At 50.7% G+C, this 21,809-nt stretch overlaps 1 protein-coding gene and 1 long non-coding RNA gene across 2 annotated transcripts in view; one reads left to right on the top strand and one right to left on the bottom strand.

The window, feature by feature from the left end:
• Nucleotides 1–21,809, bottom strand: part of HSPA12A (heat shock protein family A (Hsp70) member 12A) — a 163,227-nt gene that overhangs the window by 82,837 nt on the left and 58,581 nt on the right. The gene's annotated exons all lie outside the window — the stretch shown is intronic.
• On the top strand, nucleotides 12,601–14,975 carry LOC115285922. The gene is made up of 3 exons (XR_003905753.1): nucleotides 12,601–12,727; nucleotides 13,796–14,012; nucleotides 14,832–14,975. It is a non-coding gene; the product is annotated as an uncharacterized LOC115285922 (long non-coding RNA).

Here is a 21,809-nt window from a genome sequence, read left to right on the forward strand (position 1 = left end):
GCTCCAAGGAATTACCTTCCTCTGAGACCCTCAGTCCAAGATCCCATCCTTTCCAAGGCCTGATTGGTCAGCTCCTTTGATTCTATGAGCTGCCCTGTGTCTTTCTTTTACATTTTTTATTATATATATAAAACTTGAATAGCCAGACCCACCTCTGTGGCTTGCAGCCAAAGAATTCTATCCAGCCCCTAAGATTCAAGGGTTCTAAGAGCTCCAGGGTCCACTCTCCTGGGCCAGCAGCAGCCTAGGCCAGTTGCCCCCTGGAATTCAGAACCTGGAATCTGGAGAATCTGGATTAGAGTCTGAGAATCTAAGCAATCCTCCCCTCCGACTAGCTGTATGATCTGGTGCGAGTCACTCAACTCTGTGTATCCCACACATGAATGTGTCCATCCAAATCAAGAAATACTTTGGTCAGAAGTCCCAATAATAAGCCACAAACCATCTATTTGCTTAATTAATTACCAAATTTTAAGTCATATTACCTCCCTACACCTCATTTTTCTCATTTGTGAAATGAAGATATTAATAGGGATATATAGGGATGATAATGTAAAATCATATTTGTAAAACTACTTTCTACTCTAATGCTACCAAATTCAAGGAATCAATATTCCCAAGATCTGCTTAAAACATTTGCTTGTTTTACGTAACAACTAAAACAAAAAATAGGTAGGAAAATATAAAAGTGTGTAGCCCTCCCTTCTTCATGGTCCTTTTTTCTTTTTCTTTTTACTGTTCGTTTATTTTTGAGAGAGAGAGAGAGAGAGACAGAGTGTGAGTGGGGGAGGGGCAAAGAGACAGGGAGACACAGAATCAGAAGCAGGCTCCATGCTCTGAGCTGTCAGCACAGAGCCCAATGTGGGGCTGGAACAAGGACTGTGAGATCATGACCTGAGCTGAAGTCATGACTGAGCCACCCAGGCGCCCCTGAAAACAGTTGCTTGCTTAGAAGCAACAACTAAAAAAAACTATACAGGAAAGTATAAGAGTGTGTGTAGTCTTCCCTTCTCCCTGCTTCTAAAAGGATGCGTCTCTGTGTATCCTCAGTGCTTGGGTTTCTCTGATATTAATGGACAGAAAGGATAAAACATATGCACACGCTCAACTGGAGAAGCCAGAGGCCAGCTGATGTATGTGGGAACGAGAATTAGAATTCTCACCAGAATTTAAAAAAAAAAAAGAAGAAAAAAAGCAAAAAGACAGCTTTCATCTCAAAGGTAAAAGTGGAAGTGGGAAAAAAAGAACAGACGTAAAGAAGAAAGTTTGTAAACTGGAAAGAGAGGAGAGACGTTGGAGGTGGCTGCCATGAATATGAGAAAATGAGAGTGGGGGAGGGGGGCAGGCAATGACAAGAAAAAAAGGATTTAAGTTTTGCTGGATGTCATGAATGTTCCCTCTTTGCATTAGCCTGGGAGACAGCAGGAAAATTGTAATTTGCTTTCAATGATCTGGGGATGTTGCACTGATGTCCCTCTGACCATTCTGGCAGCCTGGTTTTTTATGGTGCATTGTGAGTACAGATATTTGCTGAGCTCCTTGTGTGTGCCAGGCTGTGCGAGGCTCTGAACACGCATGGTTTTTGGCCTCGTAGACCACATGGTGCAGCATAAAGCACTTATCTTGCCCCTGCCTCACTCTCTCACCGCAGCGGTCACTAGACCCCATAGATGGCCACAGCCTCTCCTCCTCAGCCCCTGGGGGGCACCGCCTCAGATGGACCCCTGGCCATCTCTCACTGGGTTATTCTGTCAGGTGGTCTCCTTGCCTCTACTCCCCACCTCATGCCCACCACTGCTGAAATGCTTTTCCCCAAAATGCTTATCATGACCATGGCTCACTCCCATTTGACACCTTCCAACCTGGATTTCCTCCTCACCTCTTATAGGCTGAAGTCGTAAAGCCCAAGCCCTTAGGAAAGACGCTCAGGATCTGGGTCCGGCCTAACTCTCAACCCTCCTGGCCCGCAGCCTCTGCATCTCACGGTCCCACGTCTTCACACTGCCTGGAAAACTCACCATGGCCCTCTTTTCCACTTTTCTTCTCTCACACTCAGCTGGACAGCCCTCCTCTTCCCCGGGAATCACTCACCTTGTCTCCATCTCGCACAAAGCTAGCCCTCCCTCTCTAGGACGTTTCCCTCTTTACACTCAGCAGTGGGCATGTTCACCTGCTCCTGAAACCCAACTGCCAGCACGTGGGGGCAAGCTGGCCATCACGCCCAGCCCTAGCGCAGCTCCAGACGCAGGGTCGATGCACAAAAAAGGTTTGTTGCTTATGGTGACAGAAGGGATAAGGGACAGAAAAATACATCCTGCTGTTGGGAAGGGGTGACGTTCCAGTAATTCGACTGGAACCTAGGCATGGTGGAAACTTGCTGCTTTTGAATGAAACTGTTTTCTCTCTCATGGCACACGTGGACCAGGGGAAGTCAGTGACCTTTTAGCTAATATCTTAAAAGTAAAATGTTTCAAATGATACCCATGAAATAGGATTGTTTTCAAACAGCAATAACAAAATGACAATAAACGTAAAGGAGAATATTAAACTTTGGGGGTAACACACTGCCCAGAGATAATGACCGTGAACATTTGGATGGTGGTATCTGCAGACTTCTTTTCTATGCATAGATTCCATCTGTCCACATAGTGGCATACGGTCCGGTCTCTCCATGCCCACATGGCCCCGGCCTCCCAGAATCTGGGTGGAATTGGCCCCGGCTGGGTGGGGCCAGGAGACCCTCTATTTGAGGCTTTGGTTGGGGCAAAGACATAGCTGGTCCCAGTCCCAGTTTGGGACCAGCTCCAGGCAGATACAAAGGGGTCATTTTTCTTCCCCTCGTGTACAAAGTGCGCTCCAGACTGGGAGTTTCTCTGGGTTAAGAGATTCAATTCAATTGGAAAAGATCATCTGAGGTTTCCCAAGAAAGTCATATTTAAAGATGGCATAGACTGAAGCTTTATTTTTGTCCAAAATAGTCATGAATTATGAAAGCCGTTGGCTGGAAGCTGGGGGAACAGCAGGCTTTTGTGGACAAAGAAAAGGCGTGGGTAAGGTCTAGATGCTCATAGGACTGCGGAAGAGTCTGAAAGGACCATTGAGTTATGGGAGGGGCCAGTAATGAGCCTCTCTTGCCTCCCCGTGTCTTCCAGTGAGCTGTTTGCACAAGGAAATCTGTGATGGAGGGCATGAGTGAATTAACGTTTGGATTTGCCCAGTGCCAGGACTGAGTCTCACAGGACTGACCAGAGGCCCTCTGTTATGGCTGCCAAAAAAGTGATGAATTCCTTTATAACCCACTTTGGGAAAAGTCCATGCATTGGTACTACCCTGTGGTAGTCATAAATATATATGGCTTTACAATTTGACCCAACAATTTCATAGCTAGAAATCTATCTACAAATGTGAAAAAAACAGTACAAAAGCTAGAATTATTTGTGATTGCAAAATAATGGATGCAACACAAATGGTTATTCATAAACTAGTTGGATATAAACTACAGTACATCTACTCAGAGAAATTCTATGGAACCAGAGACATGAACACGTGAGTGAAGAAACTCCCCACGAATTAACATGGAGCAATTTCCAGGATATATATTATTAAGTAAAATAAGCAAAATATAAAAGACCATAAAATGTATTCTACCTTTTGTGCAAGACAAGGGGATATATAGATATAGATATAGATATAGATATATACTTAGATATATATTTATATATTTATCCTTAGCTTTACAAAAACAAACACAGGAACAATAAACTAGAAGCTAATAAAAATGGGCAGCCATGGTGAAGGGGATGGGGCCAGCAATGAGTCATCTATGAACGTAATTACTTTTGTACATAATTACAGTTTGGAGCATTTCATAATACAAAAATAAAATTAAGCCCAAAGGATTTTTAAAAATATTTCTTCATTTTTGAGAAGGGGGAGGAAGGGGAGACAAAGGATCTGAAGTGGGCTCTGCACTGGCAGCAGCAAGCCTCTTGAAGGGCTCAAACTCACAAACCATGAGATCATGACCTGAGCCAAAGTGGGGCTCTCAACTGACTGAGCCACCCAGGTGCCCTAAGTCCAAAGGATTTTTTTAAAAGCACACCCTAAACTTGACATAAACGGAAGCAAAAAAACCTTACTCTGCATTATGTGAGTGGTAGGCATGATGTAACTTCCAAGAGAAAATCTTTAATTCAAGTAATGTTAGAGATAGTATGACCATGTATCTTTAATATGACCTTTGCTATCAGTAAAAGGAACTGCAAAGACATCTTGAACTTGAGTAGGTTTGTTGCTGCCGGAGGTATTGGTGGCATAATTCTGAAGCTATGTTTTTTTGTGTATTAAAGGATGGAACCAATGAGCACATATTTGATGTTGGAGACCAGGGTTTTACTGTGAAGAGGAAGATACAGCTATAGAATGGGGGAAGTGAAGAAAACCCTAGGGTGCTGGGTTTAAGTTAGATATTTCAGTGTGTGCTCACGGTTTTGAAAAATACAGAGTTCCTGGTTTCATCTGCAGAGAAGACTTAGAAGCAATGGCACCCCAGCAGCAATGAGCCACCTAGAGCCCAGATCTTGGTTTCTAAGTACCATTCTCAACTCAAAGGAAGCTGGGCTCCCAGTTTGCTTGTGACTCTCCTGGTTTAAATCTGAAAGTCTTGCATCCCAGGAACTCCTCTCCTGGGCATACGAAGATGGTTGGTCACTCACCTGGGAGCAAAGGGGTTGCTGGCCTGGAGAGGAGCCAGAATGTGCTCCCAGACAGACATCACTCCCTTCCGGAAAGCTCCACCGGACACCTCTGCCCAGGCTGCGGCATCTGATAGCCTGTGAGAAAGGTCCTTTGTGCCTGCGTACACGTTCAGACAAGGATGCCCTCACCCCCCAGGGCCCCTCACCATGACTGTCTGGTCCTCTCTCAGAGGCATTCCCAAGGAAGCACAAAGTTCCCCCAGTGATCTTCAAAGCCTAAAAAAGGCATAACAAATTAACCCAGATTGTCATTTTCTTTCCACGATTCAATCAGCCTGGCCGGGCTCAGGAGACTCCCCTTGTTTTAATCATGTTTCTCTTCAAAATAACTCTTGCTAGGAGCAAGGGAAGCCATTCACCAATCTGTGGTTTCAATTCTCTCTCACCTCCTCCATCCTTGTAATTCAATAAACTAACAATTTCATTGAGAGACTTCCTTTAAGGAATATGCCAGAGACTTTAAAAAAACTAACATTGGCACATGTGGGCCCCCAGGGAAATGCTGGGGTTGCAACCACAACTTATCCCCAGAAAGCTCCATCTGGCCTTCAGCCAACCCTGTCCCAGTGGGGAGCTGCAGTGTCCCTCGAGGCGAAAGGAGGGGACCCCTGTGGAGTTCTGCACCCAACTTGTGCCCCTGAGGCAGGCTAGAGTGAGGAGAGGAAGGCTAAGGCCCCAGCCTTGGTCTAGAAGGTCCTGATTTGTCTGCTCTTTACTGTTTCCTTCTCTCCTGATCAGCCTGGAGGCTAAAATGGCCCGGGAGACACAGGCCCTGGAAAGAGGCAGGGAAAAGACCACAGAACACAGGGGTCTGACACTGAGTGGGCCACAGAGTCTGAAAGGGGCTGCATGGAGAAGGCAGATGCATGGGCTCCTCTCCCGGCGTCCAGACTCCCTGTCTGGCCCCCACCCCTATTTGTCCTTCTCCCCCATCAGTGATGGCAGAATGATGGCAGGCCCCCAAGGCAGGGCAGATGGGAGCAGGCGCTTTCCCCCCATCGCCCCTTAGATCTCTATCTGAACCTCAGGCTCAGGTCTAGTAATGACCTTGTCCCTCTCGGGCTCTTCCCCATGGCTCCCCGTCCCCTGCCTTGAGCAGCCTCTCTTGGCTCTCTATTTCCTAATTGCTCCTGCATTCAATAGGGTGTGACTGTACCTCTTCTAATCTCTTGCACCCCCAGGACCTCACATGCAGGGCTGCAGAAGCAGCACGTGGAAACCGTTTGGTGGTTCCTACAAAACGTGAACCTAGAATTACCAACTGAACCACCAATCCCACTCTCCCGTATAGATCCAAGAAAACTGAAAACGGACCTTCACACACTAAGCAGCTCATGAATGCTCCTAGGAGCACCATTCAGAATGGGCAAAAGGCATAAATGCCCAAAAACCCTTCAATGATGAATGGATAAATAAGATATTGTTTATCCAAGGGCACCTGGGGGGCTCAGTTGGTTAAGCTTCCAACTTCAGCTCAGGTCATGATCTTAAACCCATAGTTTGTGGGTTTAAGCCTGCGCCGGGCTCTGTGCTGACAGCTCAGAGCCTGGAGCCTGCTTCAGATTCTGTTTCCTTCTCTCTCTGCCCTTCCCTCCCCTACCCCGCTCATGCGCTGTCTCTCTGTCTCTCAAAAATAAATAAAACATTAAAAAGAGATATAATTTATCCATACGATGGAAAATAATTCAGCAATAAAAAGGAAGGAATTCTGACATCTGCCACAACATGGATGAACCTGGAAAACATTATGCTAATAATGAACTAAGCCAGACACCAAAGGACAACACCGTAGGATTCCATTTGTATGAAATGTCCAGAGTAGGTGAACCCACAAGACTGGAGGCAGATTCGTGGTTGCCAGGGGCAGGGGGAGGGGATAGGAGTGACTGCCAACAGGTATGGGGTTTCTCTGCAGGGGTGACGGAATTAGATAGTGGGATGGTCGCACAACATAGTGAATATACTAAAGCCCCACTGAATTGTACATTTCACATTGGTGAATTTTATGTTATGTTAATTATCTCTCCCCTCTGCCCAGGCGGCACTAAATACAGTCCATGAAGGTCACCCTGACTTTGACCCCAGCATAGCTCCGTATTCCTGGCAAGCTTGTTCTTCGATCCACCCCAGTACCCCTGCTGTCAGGGGGATTTTCAGGACAGATGTGGGGTCAATGAGGCGGTAACGTCCGGCACAGCGCATCGAGACTCATAAATCAGACACTCAACGTCTCTGTCCTTGGAAGTTCCCGGCTCAGCCACCAGCCGGTGCTCCTCTCTGAACAATCGTCATGCCAACCTCCTCTTCCTCCAGCCACCAAGGATCCTGCTGGACCTTAAGGGTCTCCTCGTCTGAATCACGGAGGTGTAAGGTGTGACCTCGGTGATCACTTGTTAAGGCGGGTCTTTCCTTCCCTCCCTGCTACAGTGCTATCAGAAAGGAGGAGCATTAGAGAAAGTCGAATCACCCAGCTACCAAGGGGGGTCAGCTGGGGCTCCAGTATAGACCCTTGTGGTCTCCCATGGAAGAACAGGGCCTGGGTGGCGAAAGCACCAGCCACTGGCCCTCGGGAGCCGTGTCTCCCTGGCTGTCACTTCTACCCGGAAGGTTGCCGTCGGTAAGATCTGTCCGTCCTCATGTGCTGAGCTCCAGGTGGCTGCACGATCAATCCCTGCATCGATCAATCCCTGCATCACAGTCCAGGCCTGAGAAGCTCTTCATGGCTAACATGCTAATTAGGTCTAGGCCATCAAGGTCAATAATCAGATGCAGTTACCGACTCTCCTGGAAGAACATGAAGCTCCAGAGACAATAGGAAGAAAATCGCACAAGACACCTCAGAAGAGCATTTACTCTTCTCACAGGTTTGGTTTTCAGGGCACCCGAGGGGCTCAGTCAGTTAAGTGTCCGACTTTGGCTCAGGTCATGATATTACAGTTCCTAAGTTTGATCAAGCCCCAGGTCAGGCTCTGTGCCGACAGCTCAGAGCCTGGAGCCTGCCTCAGATTCAGTCTCCTCTCTCTCTGCCCCTACCCAGCTTGCATTCTCTCTCTCTCTCTCTCTCTCTCTCTCTCTCTCTCTCTCTTTCAATATACATTAAAGAAAACAAAGGTTTGGTTTTCTTAAAAAATGTTTAAGTTTTGGGGTATTTTTTTAGGGAGCAGGATGTCTAGGGGAAGACACCCTAACAACTGCTCCCGTGCTCAGAATTCATTCTCTCCAGGGTGCCTGGGGGGCTCAGTCGGGTGAGCGTCCAACTTCGACTCAGGTCATGATCTCAAAGTTCGTGAGTTCAAACCCCGCATCAGGCTCTGTGCTGACAGCTCAGAGCCTGGAGCCTGCTCAGATTCTGTGTCTCCCTCTCTCTCTGCCCCTCCCCCACTCACACTCTGTCTCTTTCTGTCTCAAAAATAAACATTAAAATTTTTTAAAAAAGAAAAGAAAGAATTCATTCAATCTTAAGTACCCACCCGACAGCACCGGCTCTCTGGAGAAAGCTACAGGGGCCAGTGGCTGCACGCCCCTGAGGTCATTCAGGCCAGTCCCCAGCCTTGGAGATGTGTGGAGCTCAGGCCTCTGTCCAGGCGCCTTCAGAGAGAGATGAACAAGCAGGGAGGCGCTGCTGCTTTACAAAGTGGGGCACCTGTCGGGCACCCAATATACTGTATCCCCTTCTATCCTCAAAAGAGCCCGAGAAGCGAGGTGTGGTGTGAGCCTGTTTTGTGGAGGAAGAAACCAAGCAGGAGAGATCAGTGATGTCGTGGTCACACAGCTGCCAAAACCCAGAGCAAAGACCCCCTGACTCTCACGTATCTATCAAGAGTGTGACTTCTGTGGACCCCTGGGGGCCCTCCTGGAGAATTTGAAAGCAAGTTCACAGAGGAGAGGCTCTCTGCAGGACTGCCAACAGAGACAGAAGGTGCAACAATAGGGATCTCCCTGTGCGGACAGCGCCCTCCGGTGTCTGTAACAGCCAGGTCCCATGAGGACAGTGCTTGGCTGGATCAATCAGATGCCTTCCTTGGGTCTGTGAATTTGTAAAGGATTCAGAATGGCTCCAAGTGTGATGGCTCAAAGCCACAAGGCACATGTGTGGGGGCAGGGGGACCACAGGGGGGAGGCTGAGTTTGTGAATGAAGCCACCTTTGAGATGGCAGGTGGCAGAGAGAGACACCAGACCCCAACATAGCCACCCCAGGAGTCACGGCTAGAATATCGCAGGGTCCCATTTTCCTCAAGGACACCCTGCTGACTGATCGTCACCAGCATCTCTGCTCTCTCCTCCTCCCCCCTGCTCCCCAGACGCCCCCGCCCCACCCAGCAGCCCTCTGTCCTTAAGAGCTAAGAGCACTTCTCAGGGCACCAAACTTTCCTGAATTTGCCTAAAACATAGAGCCTCAGCCACCTAAAAGCCTTCTCAGGTTACTGACAAACCTCTCTGGGGGGAAGATTTTTATTTTTAAACGGGAGAGCTATGTCTCTTTGCCATGGATGCTGCATGGGCCGGGGAGCAGGCAGCGGAGGGCAGGCTCGGGGCTCCTCCAGTGTGTTCGAGGGGCCTCGGTTTGCAAACACAGGGTGCCCCGGCTCCCAGCGACAGGGGTTCAGGCAGAAGAAACACCCGCTGTGTGTATGTAGGTACAGACAGAGGGTATCCAGGCTGGGGACAACCTAGACATGTCCCATTTCTACAGTTCAAGGCTCCTGATTTTGCCCCCCCCCCCAGAGCCCCTGACAGCCCCACAGACAGACTCTGAGCAGAATCACATTCATGGAGAGAATAAAACTAGGAGTCCCCCGCCCTGCCCCCCCAGCTCATTTTCAGCTCCCATCAGCAGGAGGGAGGCTGAGCAGCACAGAGGGAAGACGGAAGCCGTGATAGCCACTTGGGACACAGACCAAAACAGAAATCTAGGGGTGAGCCCCCCAGTGGCGTCAGTGTCAAGCCTGGTGGAAGCAAGCCTCCTCCAGGAGCTGAAATGGGAACTGAAAGGAAAAAAAAGAGCTTTAGACTGTGCAAGAGCTCAGGCCAGAGCCCAGGTCTGACTCACTTCCTGGGCCTGGACAGAGGGGCCTCGGGAGGATGTTTCCAGAATGAATAAAGCCAAAGGGATGGGATCATAATTGCAAAATCCCATCCCGGGAGTCCCAGGCTGCCTGCATGTTTTGCAGGGACACAGGAAGAAGCCGGAGAGGCAGGCTGGCAGTTTCTCTCTGCAGTGGTTTCTGTCCAGGTCAAGGGAACTTGCCACAAGGGATCCAGGCCCCGGTCAGGAGGGTGCCTCTGGGAGGGGACAATGGTGAAGGGATGTGGTCCCTGAGGACTCAGCTTTGGGGACTGAAGCAGAAGAGGGGGCTCTGGAGAGGGTGGTTGTCCCCTTGAGCTGCACTGATATCAACTGTAGTCCAGACACCTGCTCCTGGGCGGCGCCCTCCCAGCCACACCTGACCATCCCCCGTACCTCCCATCTCTCACATTTGCCAGGCTAGTGACACTCCATGAACACAAGGATGGATAATGTGGGAGAGGGTAATGCCAGGATGGAGTGGGGAGGAGGTGGGGCGGGAGGATGATGGTGGTTCCACCCAGGGCAAGCTGGCACAGGCTGACTCCGAGATGTCCAAGGAGAGGTGTCCAGACATCTCTGGTGACCATCAGCATGAGGGGACGGGAAGGGGTCCTGAGGAGGCAGTGGGTGGATGAGTGCATCCTGGCGCCAGTGTACAGAAGGAGAAGGGAGAGTCCAGGACAGTCCCAGGCCCCGACATCTAAGCGGAGGCCAAATAAGAGGCCCTCAAGTCTACCCCCACCTGCTCCAGGGGCCAGGTGACAGGACTACGGGGTCACAGGTCCGCTTTGCTGGCGGAATATGCAGACCAGCAATTATGGAGAACAGACTGCTCATCAGGCTCAGAGTCAGCGCTTCGTCTACAAGCAGGCATGTTCAGAGGACGTCTGTTTCCGCTCCTTTGCGGGTGTGGGAACTGAGTCACAGAGAAGTTACATGGAGGCTAGAAGGCAGAAGGGCAGAAGTGGGCCTGCTTCCAACTGAATGCTTCTGTCCCCCGCATCTGGAAGGCTTCACCCCTGCTGGGGTGGTACTAGCGGGTGGGGCCTTGGGGAAGTAGTAGATCATGGGGGAGGAGCCTTCCTGTGGGGTCAGGGCCCTCGCACAGAGATAGGAGATAGCTTGCTTCTTCCCCCTGCTCCCTGTCCCTCCAGTGTCCTCCCAATAAGGAGGCCATCTGCAAGCCGAAAGGGCTTCTCGCTGGAACCCAGCTCGGCTGACAACCTGATCTTGAACTTCCAGCCTCCAGAACAGTGGAAAGTAGATGTCAGTGGCTTAAGGCCCCAGGCTGTGGTGGCTGTGTTTCAGCAGCCCAAGCTGACTGGGACAGGGCTGGAGGCTGTGGGGTCCCCCAGCTAGATTAGGAGAGTGAGTGGCCCACGGCCCCCAAACACTCGCAGCCCCAGAAACTTCTGTCAACTCTGTGAGCGATGAGCCAGCCCCCACTGTGCCCCACTTCCTTCTGCTCTTTTTCCCCCACAAGCAGCCAGAGGCCCCAGCAAGGCAAGGCAAGAGCAGGCCTCCTGGACCCAAGACTTTCCCTCCCCTCTCGAGGCCCTTAACTGAGGTCATTCAGGTGCTACAAAAGCACACCCTGCACACAAAGAGCAGTGATCGGCTTCCCAGAAACCTCAGCCCTGGTTGGGACGGCCACACAGCACCAGCCCAGGAAATGGGCAGAGTGCGGGAGCCCAGGAATGGCGTCGGGGTCAGAACCAACCTGGGGAGCGAGAGCTGCCTTTCCTGATCCCACAGGGTCTTGAGAGAGAGCAAAGGGCAGCACGACCAGGGTGCTGATCTGCTTCCTTCCGTAACCTCTTAACCATGACCTCCCTTCCCCTCCTTGTAATAAATAAGTAAATAAACCAACCAAATGCTTACCCACCTCCTTATGCCCTTGCCAACCTGAGACAGCCTAAGGGAGCTGACCATTGCCAATTGCAGTCTGAGAAAATCTTCCTCACTGACTGGCTCCAGGAAGGGATTCCACTTGGCTAATAATTATTTAGGTCCAGCTGGGTCCAGGCCCTGGGCAAGGTCAAAGACAGGCCACTTTGGAGAGTTTAAAGTATGTGCAATAATGATGATGATGATGATGATGATGATGATGGTGGTGGTGGTGATGATGGTGATGGTGATGGTGATGGTGGTGGTGATGATAATGATTGATGGTGATGATGATAGTGATGGTGGTGATGATAATGATAGTGGTGATGATGGTGATGGTGGTGATGATGATGATGGTGGTGATGATGGTGATGGTGGTGATGATAGTGATGGTGGTGATGATAGTGATGGTGATGGTGATGATGGTGATGTGGTGGTGGTGGTGGTGATGGTGATAGTGATGATGGTGATGTGGTGGTGGTGGTGGTGATGATGATGGTGATAGTGGTGATGATAGTGATGGTGGTGGTGATGATGGTGATGGTGGTGATGATGGTGATGGTGGTGGTGATGATGGTGACAATGATGGTAGTGATGATGGTGGTGATGACGGTGGTGGTGATGGTGATGGTGATGGTGGTGATGATGGTGATGGTGGTGGTGATGATGGTGACAATGATGGTAGTGATGATGGTGGTGATGATGGTGGTGGTGATGGTGATGGTGATGGTGGTGATGATGGTGATGGTGGTGGTGGTGATGGTGACAATGATGGTAGTGATGATGGCGGTGATGCTGCTGCTGCTAATGATGATGATGGTCATTATCATGGTGAAGGAGCAGAGCACTAGGTTCTAGCAGACCTAATGCAAATTGTGCCTCTCCCACTATTCAGCTGAGTGACATCACTGACTCTCCCTGACTTTGAGCATCATTAGCTATGTGCTGAGGGGGGTAATGTTCACCACAGAGCTATGCTATGAGGATCCCAGAAGATATTGGCCCAGGACCTAGGTCAGTGGCTCTCAAAATGTGATCCCCAGACCAACAACAAAAACACCATTTGGGAACTTACTAGAAATGCAAATTCTCCGGCCCCACCACAGAGCTGCTGAACTAGAAACCCTGGGTGAAGCTCAGCAACTGTGTTTTAAGAGGCTCTTGCCATGATCTGAAAATTCCCAGGAGAGAGAAACGCTAACATTGCCCTTCAGTCTCTCCAAAGACATGGCCCTGCCAGGACCTGCCTTTGAAGCAGGAGCTGGTGGCCCAACTGTCCTTCTCAGCAGGAGAGCAGGTGTGGGGAAGAGGTCTTCCGTGTGCCCTCAGTCCGTGCCACCAGGAAACCTGGTCCACCACTGACTGGGTCTCCAGCCTCTTGCATGTGGCCGCTGGACTGATTCCGTCCTGCAGGCCATTCGGGCCTTGAGCCCTCTGGCTTCCGGGCCCCTGTGGGTCCCCCTCCCCCACCTCTTGCTTGCGCCTGCGCTGGAGCCTGTGTTGGGGTGTCCCAGGTGCAGGTCCTGCTGTCATTGCCTTGTCCTTCTGTCAATGTATCTGGTCACCATAGCCCCTCAGCCAGCTTCCCAGCACTGATGCCTCCAGGGTCCTCCCACTAGCCACAACTTCCCAAGCACCCCACTGTGTGGGAGGGATCCCAGCATCCTCTGCTCCCTCCCTCCCATCTTGTGGCCTGGCTTCAATAGTGTCCTCTAGAAAGCCTGGCACAGGTCCTCCCAAGGGGCTGAGCCAGAAGCAGGTAACAGCAACTGTTGCCATGTATAGTGCACTCATTCTGACTATGAGTCCTTCCCATAGTTTCTCCATAATCCTCTAACCTGCAGAGAGGCATTATGAACCCATTCTATAGATGAGTGACTGAGCCCCAGGAAGGGAGGTGATGTGCGCAGGTCACACAGGAGCACAAAACCAGCAAGGGCACGGGGCCTGGGATTTGAACTCCTCCTCGTCTGACTGAGAGGGAATCTTTACGGCTGGAATCAGCCAATGTGTCTCCCAGAAGCGGGAAATCTAATCTTGGCTGTGAAGGTGTATTAGTCCATCCCTTCCCCAAACCTTCAGGACAAGCACAAAGGCCTGGTGACACAGAGTGCCTGATGTGAGGTGACAGAGGATGTCCCTTCCCTCCCACCACCATCGTCCCAGGGATCCTCAGCACCGCTGGGGTGAGCCCTGCCGTCCCTCAGGGCCTGAGCCGCTGCTCAGCCATTTAATTCACGAGCTGAGGGGACAGCTGAGCCCAGCAGCTGGTGCACGTGGAGACATCAGGGGTTCAGAGGTAATGGGGAGATTTCAAGACTCAGTGACGTCAGAGGCCTGGCCTGACCCTGCAGCCCCTGTGGTCTCTCTGTCTGTGGCACCATGTGGCAGTAGCTCCTCAGGGTGGCTGAGCCTTTCCCTGGTCTGAGAGGGCTCCTGGGGTCGCAGCTATGCCCTGCATCGTGGGCCCTTCACCAGGCCCGGAACAAAGCTGGGCCCTGAGACTCGGCCTCTTGTGAGCTGACTCCACCCCGGACTGGACTGGGGCCGCTGATGCCATAAAGAAAGGAAGGTGGCCCTGGGGTAGTGGGGGGAATGGCTTCAGGGTTACCTGCTGTCCTTGGGCCCCTCTCTAGCCCTCTGCTAAGTGTCCCACCCCACTCACCTCTGCTTTGCTGGCCTTGGAGTGCCTCGCTGCACCCTCTGCTGCTAAGCTGGGCCCGTGCCTTTGCTCCTGGTGCCCAGGTGCCTGTCCACAGTCCATTGCACCCCTCTGGTCTTTGTCTGCCACTCTTCCCCTCCCTCCATCATCTGTCAGCACCTCTGTGCCCCTCAGGAGACTCCATGAACCCCTGCGGCCTCTGTAGGAGGTGTCCACACCTGGGAGCACCACCTCAGGCTCACCGACTGGGACTGCTCCTTCCACAGAGGCCCCACCCTCTCCCCCAGCGTCTGTGCTTCTCTGACAGCTTGCCGGCCCTTGGCCACATCCTCATGCTGTCTGGTCACCTTCAAATCTCCCCCGGGGCAAGGCAGGGTGCTTTCCCCTGCGCCTTCCCATCTGCTGGAAGCTTCGCTTCCCGGTACGCTAAAGTCTTTCTATTTTTATGGCTTATAGCAAAACTCCATGATCAAAGTCGGTGGTGCTGACACTTCCTACTTAGAGCGCAGCATTGGAAGTTAGAAAATCTTTTTCTCTCTTAACAAAGCCTGGATTTCGAGACCACCACTTTGCCAAGGAGGCAACACAAAATAAAAATTCAACTGCAACTGTCATCGCTGAGCAGTGAATTTATTATTCTAGCAGAAACCCATCCATTCTCTGGAGCACTTAAAGCCGTTGATCAATGGATGCCACCCAGCATTAGGGTTTAAAGGCAATTAAAAAGACATCAGCTTCATTTTGTTAGACTGTTACCTCCATAGGATGCTTAAAACTGCAAACTGGTACAACATGGAACTTAATGTAATCTTATTAGTTAGAATTAATATATACATGTATATTTTTATTTTTACAAAGACCTTTAAAAGTGTCATGTGAGTTGGACAAATGAGGGGACGCCGTGCCTCATATCAATTGCTTAATGACTGCAGTAGGTACCTGGGCCGGGTTCAAGAACGGGAGATATGGACAGCTTGGCCTCGGTCCAAGTCTGCTTTTAATTTGATCTACTCCCGAGGCACGGAAGAAGCAATGTAAAGGGTGACCGGGAGCCAGGAAAGCCCCCGGGGGGACCATGGCTGCGCGCCAACCTCGGAACTGTACCCGGACCCCCAACGCTGGGAGGCGCCAGCCCATCTTGCAGACGCACTCCCTGTGCATTAGCCTCGTCACCACCTGCTGGTTAAATATCTGCTGGGTGCCACTGGGCGCCCCGCTCTCCCCACATCTGGGCCTGCGCGCAGTCTCTGCCACTTACGCCCTCCGGGGAACATTCCATGGGCAGCTCAGGAATAGTCTACCACGCGGGTTGAGTGGCCAAAAGAATCTAAATAGTAATAAAGGAAACACTTTAAAACAATGGCTTTTAGAATCATTCTTGTCTTTGTTCTCCGAACCCTCCATTTCGCAGACATGCGTGGGGACTCCTCAGGTGGACAGAGACACAGTGGAGCCACCTGCACCTTCCTCCTTCTTCCTTCCCCATCAAATCCCTCCACCCTCACACCCACTGTGCTTGCAGGGTGCACACTCACAAGTGTGCTGGTAAATGTTTAACCATCATCTCTCTCGTAAGTGGTGTGTGCAGCGATCGCCAATTCCTGTGGTGTAAACACTCCCGCCTTGGCTGATTTTTAGCCTGCCAACGGGACGTCACCCAGTGCAGAGTTGGGAAGAGACGTTCACCAGTATGTCCCATTTCCATTGTACGGATACAATGAACGTAAATAATCTCCAGCACAGTGATAGTAGTGAAATGATTAGAAAGGATTGTTTTTGTCATTACCTTTAGTTTTAATATAATTTATTCCACTGTTATATCCTATTTTTTAATTTTCAGCAGTGGCTGTGTCTGGCAACTGACTCACAAAATTCCTGAAAATCTAACGTTCAGCTCTCGGGATGTGCCACAGGCCAGCTTTAGCACAACCCCGGGCATGTCCTGATGGGCCACAGCAGTTTGGAAAGGGGTGGGCGTGCCTCAATGCTAGATGCAAGATGGTCACTTGACACTTCCAAACGATATAGCCTTTAAACATGCACCTGATTTTGCTGATTCATTGGTGAGGTTTTTGTTTTTGTTTTTGTTTTCTTTTTTTCCCCCAGAAGCCCCTTTAATCTTGTGCAATGCAGTTAATTCACAAAAGGGCAACTGGGCACCGACTAGTCATAGTGAAACCTCAAGGTGGCGCTCTAAGCTGACCTTAGATGGTGCCGAGAGGAAGCTCATTCTTCAAAGTTGACTCAGCGTCTTCAAGACACCAGTCAGAAGGAGCTGCCTCCTGACTGAAGTTTTTTGTTGTCCTGTTGACTCAGGGACAAGGGAGCCTCCTGTCTGGCCCATAATCCCTGGCTTCATCCATCCCGAGTAGAAGTATCCATCTGCCCGTGGGTCACAGAGGCACTGAATGCTAATGTAGGTCAGTTTGCTCCTTATGAGACAAGCAACAAAATATCCTTCCTAAAATCAAGCCAATAAACTTCACTCCTGGCACGGGTTTCAAAGCCATCCCAGGGCCTTGAGCAGCTGTGGCTTCTCTTGGCAACATCACAAATCACCAGGCCGTGGATGAATGTCTGGGGGGCTTCCACACCGTGGCAGTACTGATCTGCCAACGCTAAAGGTCCAGCCCAGTTGAGATCGGAAGCACATCTGGGTGCCCAAGGCAAACCTCAGAATATGAGGCCAGGAGGAGCACCTGAGGGGCTCAGTCCGTTATGCATCTGACTCTTGATTTCAGCTCAGGTCATGATCTCATGGTTCATGAGTTCAAGCCCAACATCGGACTCTGTGCTGACTGCATGGGGTCTGCTTAGGATTCTCTCTCTCTCTCTCTTTCTCTCTGCCCCCTCCCTCACTTGTGCTCTCTCTCTCTCTCTCAAAAATAAATAATAAATAAACTTAAAAAATTTTAAATATTTTTTAAAAAGAATATGAGGGCAGGAGAGACAAACTCTCACAGAGAACCAGGCAAGGTGGGGTCCCAGGTGAATATGGAGAGAGGGACAGAATATCTCGACATGGAAGGAACAGGGGTGGGGGGAGGTGGCTGTCTCAGGGCCATGGCCCCCTCCCTCAGAGAGAATCACGTGCCTTCTCCACTGAACTCGGGTGTGGGCATGTGACTCTCTGCCCAATGAGTTGTGAAGGGAAGTGACACTCAGTGCCAAGGTGCCATGTTCTTGCCTGCCTTGCCAGGAGTCACGAAAGGTTCTAGATAGTGGCCACTCTGTCAGCCTCTGTTTCCAAACGAAGACAACCTGGAGCAGAGTTGCATCTAGCACATGATGGAATCAGAAAGTTGTCAGTGCCCAAAGCTTTATTTAATCTATCCTGATGGACACACGAGCAGCTGGGAGTGTGAGAAAGTTCCAGAAGCCAGATAGTACAGGGTATGTGTGGGGATCGGTGCAGAGCCCAATGTGGATGGGGAGCGGGGTGGCCAGGGAGGAAGACACAGCAAGGAGAGACGGGGACAGGGACAGATTCAGAAGGGCTTTGAGCATTGTGTTCTCCCAGCTCCCCCCCCCCCGCCCCCCCCACTTAGGGGACTGCAACAGCCAGAAGACGCAGACAGTGCCAGCCCACCTGGGGGGGGCTTAGAGTCCACTGAGAGGAGGCCTGCCATTCGTGAGAGAAGGCCAGTGAGGGGCACATGCTGCTTCAGTGCCAGCTCGTTCTCACACAAAGGCTAGGGACCAGTGTCATCTGCATGGTCTTGGCCTGCCCAGCACGGGGCAGCCTGGTAGAATGGGCCTTCCGTGCCATCTGCAAAGCACCATCACCTGGTCCCCTCTTCCAGCGTCCGCACACAAGGTTCAGTGGCTCCCCTGGGAGGAAGGGTCCTCGCTCCAGGGCCCCATTCTCTGCCTCTCATGTCTTAGGGACGCTTTGGTCACCTGGGGAAGCCTACGACTCCTTCCTCAGAATCATGCTTTTCAATTCATAAAATCAATCACACAGGATTACAAAGGAACTGGTTATTTACCATAGGATTATGAAAATACTTTTTTAAAAATGCATATTTATGTTTGCATGAGCACACCCAAGGGGGAGGGGCAGAGAGAGGAGGATGGAGGATCAGAAGCAGAGCCCAACGCGAGGCTCAAACTCACAAACTGAGAGATCGTGACCTGAGCCAAAGTCGGACACTCAACCCGACTGAGCCCCAAAATATTCTAAAAAATGTGATATGCTAATATATGTGCTTCTTTTAACACATTAGGTATCAAAGATCCAGTAGAAGCTTATAACAATTGTAATTTTGAAAGAGATATTTCAAGAGATCTACAAATCTAGGAATGTGATGTGGGACTCCCCGAGGTGTCTCTGAGGGACAGGACAAAGGTCCAGCCAGCACTGTTAGGTGTCCTGCCTACATTCACAGTCGAAGGATTAGCGAAAATAAGGGCCATACATTTTTACTGATCCCTTGATTCCTAGGCCCATTAAGAACTGCTCTGGGGGCACCTGGGTGGCTTAGTTGGTTGAACAACAGGCTTCAGCTCAGGTCATGATCTCATGGTTCGTGGGTTCAAGCCCCACGTCAGGCTCTGTGTTGACAGCTCAGAGCCTGGAGCCTGCTTCGGATTCTGTATCTCCCTTTCTCTCTGACCCTCCCCTGCTTGTGATTCTCTCTGTCTCTCAAAAATAAAGAAAACACAGAAAAAAAATTAAAAAAAAAAAAAAGAACTCATGCTCTGGGCCACCCTGTGGCTCACTCGCTCGCTGCCCAATCAGGGCCTTGGTGTCCCCATCAATTATTATTATTATTACAAATGCCGCTAAGTCAGCCTTGAGCCATCTCACATGCACATGCCCAGATGCTCTCCTGCCCCTCAATGGCTTACCCTTCCTGGGAGAAGGTGCTCGTCACTATGATGTGTCTCCATAAAGACTGTCAGAGGGGACAGCAGGAGCCCGGTGACGGTGGGACCAAGGTGAGGCCAAGCAGACAGGCTTTCCTGCATCTATGCTTTGTTCTCAGAAAGTCCCTTCCTCTGCCCATCGTGGTGATTGCTTAATTGTTTCCAAAAGGATCAAATTCAAAACACTCAGCTTCTCTTCCATCTTCCTTTTTCACCTCCTCCCATTTTAAATCAATCTCTGAGCTGTCGGCCACCCCGAGGGCCCCCGAGGGCTGCACCAGGCTCTGACTCTCCGGGAGCCCCTTAGCCACTGAGCTGCGCCTGCCCAGGACCTGAGCCCCTGGAGTCTAGTCATCAAATCCAACTGAGTACAGTGAGGATTTCTTAAAACAAGGCTCGAATCACGCAAAGCATAAAAGAGTGTTAACACCCTACTATGTTAAAAGTAGAACATCATCATCAAAAGCCATATATCATAAAGGGGAAAGGAAAGCCTCAGTTCAGGAGTTGATGTTCATTACGTTCGTAACTGACAGAGGACTGGTATCCACGATGAATAAAATGTCCACATATCAATTTTAAAGAAATAGTTCATTAAAAAAAATAGAGGGGCGCCTGGGTGGCTCAGTCAGTTAATCTTCCAACTCTTGGTTTCGGCTCAGGTCATGATCTCATGGTGGGGTTTTGTGCTGGCAGCGTGGAGCCTGCTTGGGATTCTGTCTCCCTCTCTCTCTGCCCCTCCCCTGCTTGCTCACTACCTCTCTCTCTCCCTCAAAAATAAATAAAATAAGCATTATTTGGTAAATGGAGAAAAACTGACCGGACACTTCACAGAAGATGCACACGAAGGGCAAAGAGACATTTATGAAGACACCGGGACACTGTGCTGGGACTAGGGAAATGCACGCGGAGGCCAGGAAAAGATGCAACTACAGACCCGCAAACATCTAGAAAGGTGACGATTCCTAGTGTGGGTGACGATGAGGGGGAGCGCTAGGCGCCTTTCTGTACAACCCGCGAGGAGGGCGTTAACTGGCTTAACCCTGATGGAGCGAGCAGTCTCTACAAAGATGGAGGGCGCCTGGGGGGCTCAGTCGGTTGAGCATCCGACTTCGGCTCAGGTCATGATCTCGCAGTCCATGGGTTCGAGCCCCACATCGGGCTCTGTGCTGACAGTCCAGAGCCTGGAGCCTCCTTCAGACTCTGTGTCTCTCTCTTTCTCTGCCCCTCCCCTGCTCATGCTCATGCTCTGTCTCTCAAAACTAAATAAAACATTTTTTAAAAAATGAAGATATGGGAAGGTTGATAGCAGCACCGCTGATGACAGCTCAAATTCAGGGGAAAAACAACAGGATGCCCTTGGACTGGAGAAAGGAAAAATGAATTGTCGTATAGTCACCCAGTGGAAGATCGTACAGCAAGGCCAAGGAACGAACTACAGAGAAGTAAAATCAAGCCAAGGAAAGAAACAAGCAAACCTCGACCTATGCCGGTGAGGCTCACACATTCACCGTCAATTGTCAAAACAGAAACAAAAACAACACAAGGGGCGAAATCATACAGCATTCAGGCTGATGGCTGCACGGCATCAGGAGGGGACAGTGCCACTGAGGTCCGCACCAGAAGCATCACAGGCATCAAAGAGCTTGAACTGTCCACGGAGACACCCTCGACAGCCTCCTGACCGGCCTCCGGCCCCCACTGCCCCCACCCCACCCCATTCTCTCCCACCCACCAGCTGACTTTTACAATGGAAACCAGAGCACGTCGGTCCCAATTAAAACCTCCAGTGTTCCCAATATAATCTGAAGTGAAAACAAAGCCAGGCACGGGCGTGACGTGTATGGCATCCCCACTCTTGTGGTTTCTAAAGGTACAGGACGTGTAGGTCTGTCTTTGCGTCTGTGTCCATCAGATCTCTCTGGGAGGACACAGACGGACTTGGCGACAGTGGTGGCCTTTTGGGAACCGGGCGGCTGAGTGGGGTGGAGACTGGCCACGCACTCACCAATCCATTTCCTCTCCCCGGGGTCCACTTCCCAGCCTCCCCTGTGGTAGCTCGGGGGCCGCGGGAGACGCGTGGTGCCCGTCTCCGTGAAGCCAGGCCCCTCTGCTCCCAGCCTCCCCATAAAGCTGGGGTGATGCACTCTGGGAGTGGTGCGTCATAGTGAAAGGACACGGATCTCTGGTCACTGCTCAGAATGGGGTCTGGGGGGGAAGGGGAGCCCCTGACTGTGTCATGAGCAGTGGCTGTAGCGCGTACGTCACACCACTGAGAGTTGGGAGTGCTCACTATGGTAGCTAATAGGAGCTCCCCTGAGGTAGGTCAAGGTCTCAGTTTTTCACTGTCTACCCCTGTATATGTTTTAAGTTTTGTAACACTTGTATGCATTATATATTCAAAAAATAGAGTTGAAAGGAAAGAACCATCGATGACTGCATACCTGGTCCCAGGTGACCTTCCTGCTGGTCTTAAACAGTCCTGACTTATTCCCAGACTCGTTCACGTCCCTGTCGCCTGTCCCCGCTGCTTGTCACCGATCTTTTCCGGGCTGGGTCCTTGTC

The sequence above is a fragment of the Suricata suricatta genome, chromosome 2 (assembly GCF_006229205.1).
Source record: "Suricata suricatta isolate VVHF042 chromosome 2, meerkat_22Aug2017_6uvM2_HiC, whole genome shotgun sequence".
Lineage (NCBI taxonomy): Eukaryota > Metazoa > Chordata > Mammalia > Carnivora > Herpestidae > Suricata > Suricata suricatta.